Below are 4,333 nucleotides of genomic sequence, written 5' to 3'. Positions count from 1 at the left end.
CTCTTGGTCATATAGAATACGCAAGCATTGACATCCCAGATGAAATGTTATTCAAAACATCTTCAAGACATCAAAAGTGAACATGTTTTAGAAATAGTCTAACAAATTTATTTCAACTATATTTTCTATCTATGTGTGATAACGGTATGTCTAAACAAGTTTAAAAGAAAAGTTTTAGTAAGTAGAAAATGAAAAACATTTAATAGGTAAAAAGAGTGCACCAATTTAATTGGCACGAGTTTTCTTTAGGCTTCCCTGGTGGCTCAGACGGTAAAGCGTCTGCCTGCCATGCAGGAGACCTGGGTTCGATCCCTGGGTTGGGAAGATCCTTTGGAGAAGGAAATGGCAACCCACTCCAGTACTCGTGTTAATCACACATAAAATAATGGTTTGACTTCAATCAGCACTGGCTTAGATTTGAAGAAATAATGATAAAGAGATGACGCCAGAGGTAAAGAACCCACCTGCCAATGCAGGAGATGGAAGAGATGTGAGTTTGATCCCTGGGTTGAAAAGACCCCCTGATGGAGGACATGACAACCCACTTCAGTATTCCTGCCTGGGAAATTCCATGGACAGAGGAGCCTGGCAGGTTACAACCCATGGGGTCACAAAGAATGGGACATAACTGAAGTGACTTGGCACCCACGCACACAGTATATGACACAATGCTTGTGAACTCCGGTTTTGGCAGCAGATAATCTGGGCACAAATTTTGAGCTTGACAAATATGTTACTTTTAGTTGATTTTCTCAAATTATTCATCTTTTAGAAGTTTCTATAGTGTTGGTGTTGGTTTCTATAATGTGTGGTGTTGGAGAAAACTCTTGAGAGTCTCTTGAACTGTGAGGAGATCAATCCTAAAGGAAATTAGTCCTTAATACTCAATGGAAGGACTGATGCTGAAGCTGAAACTCCAACACTTTGGCCACCGGATGCTAAGAACTGACTCATTTGAAAAGACCCTGATGCTGGGAAAGATTGAAGGCAGGAGAAGAAGGGGACGACAGAAGAGGATGAGATGGTTGGATGGCATCATTGACTCAATGGACGTGAGTTTGAGCAAGCTCCAGGAGTTGGTGATGGACAGGGAGGCCTGGCATACTGCAGTCTGTGGGTCGCAAAGAGTTGGACACGACTGAGTGACTGAACTGAATTGATAGCTCATCTACAAAATACAGATGCTTATTTCATAATGAGGATGACAATGCATGTAAGACACTTAGCAGCAAGAACACAAGTATTTAATATGTGAGCAGCTCTTGATTTTTACATACTTCAGCACAGGCCTCACAGCATCCTGTCCTTTTTCCTTTTCCCTTGGAAACAGAAGTTTCTGAGAGAACTGTGGTTGTATTTGATCTTTATTTTTTCCTTTATCATTTCTGCAATACCACTTTAGCGACCAGAAAGGAGAAAAAGTCAGTAACAAAAACAGATTAAGCATACATGAGCAGTGCAACCTTCTCTCATCACCCTGAGATATATATTTAGTGCCACAGAAGGTAAAATGAGGTCACCCGGAAGTGGGTGGAAGGGTAGTCATCTCATCATGGGATGAATAATAACCAGTGGGAAGAAAGAACCAGGGGGAAGGCAAGCAGATAATTTCTCCTTCTTGTCACCATTTTCTGTGGTCTTCCTTGAGCCCTTCTGGAAAACTACAGTGTGCCAAGCAAATTTACACACTGAGGGACCTCCTGTGTTACACCATGGCCCACGGAGAAGACGTGGCCGGTCCAGGAACTGTCTCCTCAGGTGCGCTGCGTTGCTTCCTTCTGCCTCACCTTTACCACTGTGAGCTTGCAACTTCCAAGTAAAAACATCAGGACTTCAATCCTCACCTTGCCTCTGCTTTCCAGAAGACTCAGCACATTCCCATGACCTACAGGTTGGTTATGCCATAGAGTTCAGGGGGAGCCTTGGAAACGGAGGTCTCAAGTGTTTCTAGAACCAGGCAATGTGGCTTAGTCAAATATAGAAGCAAATGTGGAGACAGGTGTCCTAGATTCAAGCCTTGGCTCTGGTTCTTATTAACTGTGTGACCTTTAATCTCTCTCATCAGCCTAATGGACATGACATTACCTGCCCTCCTTATCTTGAAATGCCATCATCAGGATCAGACGGAGATAAAGTTTGAGAAAGCAAAGTGTAAGCCATGAAGTAGCATACAAATATACTAATAACATAATAGTTATTGCTGTGGAACAAGAATTTTGTCTCACAATCTCTGGTTGCCTTCAGTCAAAACAAGATCACTGCTAAAAGTTTATAAAATTGTGCTAACTGCAGGTAGGTTATGTGTGTTTGGGGGCTTTTATAGAAATAATACCCTACTAGAGCAGGGGTCACTAAACTATAATCAAATTCTGAGAGGTATTATCATTTCTATCTTTCATATCATTCTTTTTCACTTCCATTGTAGTATATACTTTAGAAACAAAACTGAACGTGTACATAATGTGTAACTAAATACATATACACATTAAGTATGTTCAGGGTGAACAGCTGAAAGTATTTACAACAAGCCTCTCAGACCTAGCCATGTTACTACATATAGATACAGTTATTCTGCCTGAACTCTTGTATGATGCTACATTATTTGAATATATCACAGTATATGGATCAACTTCCCTTTATTAAATTTGGCTGCCCCTAGTTTTTACAGCCACAAACAATGGTTCAGTAAACATGTATGACTTGCTTCCTTCCAGACCCATGACTACTTGGTAAAGCCTGGTGATGGGAACTTACTCTGACCTTGTCCAGCTTTGAGTTCTGCATAGACCTAGTGCTCAAAATCCAGACCCAGACACAACTAGGCCATTGCTAAATTTTCCTTGGCTGACTGCAAATGTGCTTTATCTGCCTTGATGACGAATGGATTACACTGAAAATTTCCAAAGACTCCACTAATGTAGGAATCTATAGAAAGTAAAAATACCCTGAGGTGCCTCAGATTCCCCTACTTCTTACCTGTCCCCAGTTGTTCCAGACATAGTCCAGGGCTCTCTCTCCCTGGCGCTGTGGAAGCTGATCCCACCTGACTCTCCCGCCCCAACTCGTGCTGGCTGGCTTCTACAAACTCTAATTAGGCTGCAGCCTTTCCCGCCTTATGTATCTTTGATTTTATGGAGGGTTCTGGAAGCTCCGTGAACCTGCACTCTGATTTGAATTATTAAAGCAGGTCAGTATGTATGCATTTAGAAGCAAGATTCTCTATTCAACCATCCTCTATATGAAAAAGGAAAATTTGCAACCATCAGTTACCCACATGAATAGTCTTTTTATCCCCTCCCTTTTTTTTCTTTCTTTGGCAATTTCTCCATTCTTTAGCTTTTCTCTTTTTCCTGCACCCCCTTCTATCTTAATATAATTTACTGGGCTGTGAGCCAAGCAGCGTTCTAAGGCCTGCGGGAACTGATTCACATCAGGTGTATGCATGTTGCTTTTTCTTTCTCCTTTTGTTTGAGTTTTAAGTTGATTTGACCCAAATCATTTTTAACTCTAGTACCAAATGTGAAACACTGATTTGACCTATGAAGCCAATGTTTTAATTACCATAAAACTGTAAGTTTTGTAAGGGCTTCTTTTGGTCACCATTGGAACTCCACAGTTAAGAGTATAGTTGATGTCCAATAATATTTATTGAATGGATGAATGAATAAGCAACCACGCACTGAGGTGGAAGATAGGTTTAATCCAGGAACTGGCCCATTCAGACTTAGTATAAGACAAGGAAGAGATGCCTCAACCATAAAACTTGGACACTAAAGTAAAAGAGATTGGGGAACCATTGTTCACTATTCAGATCATAACTTTAAAGTTCTTAAGTGTCTAAAGAGATGGGTCTATTATTACCTACCATATATACTCTAGAATTAAATTAAGAATAAGAAAAGTCATCTTGAGATTTAGATTCAGAACAGTAGAGTTTTAGTCACGTATTCCCCTATTTGATGAATCTTTAGACATGACACAAGTCTTCTGAGCTTCAGTTTATCTATAAAGGGCTTCCCTGGTGGCTCAGATGGTAAAGCATCTGCCCACAATGCAGGAGACCTGGGTTCAATCCCCGGGTCGGGAAGATCCCCTGGAGAAGGAAATGGCAACCCACTTCAGTATTCTTGCCTGGAAAATGTCATGGATGGAGGAGCCTCTTATGCTACAGTCAATGGGATCGCAAAGAGTCGTACACAACTGAGCAACTTCACTTATCTACAAAACAAACAAAAACAGCATCTCCCTTACAGGCTGGTTATGATGATGAAATGAAAGAATCATTGTAACACTGAGTAATGATAAGGCTTCAGTAAATTTGACTTTCTTTCTC

General features: G+C 40.9%; 1 non-coding gene across 1 annotated transcript; it reads left to right on the top strand.

The window, feature by feature from the left end:
- The first annotated feature begins 252 nt into the window (after positions 1-252).
- On the top strand, positions 253-324 carry TRNAG-GCC. The gene has a single exon. It is a non-coding gene; the product is annotated as a tRNA-Gly (tRNA).
- The last annotated feature ends 4,009 nt before the right edge of the window (positions 325-4,333 follow it).

Source organism: Cervus canadensis, chromosome 18 (assembly GCF_019320065.1).
Source record: "Cervus canadensis isolate Bull #8, Minnesota chromosome 18, ASM1932006v1, whole genome shotgun sequence".
NCBI classification, from domain to species: Eukaryota; Metazoa; Chordata; class Mammalia; order Artiodactyla; family Cervidae; genus Cervus; species Cervus canadensis.
This window is presented reverse-complemented; position numbering and strand designations above follow the sequence as displayed.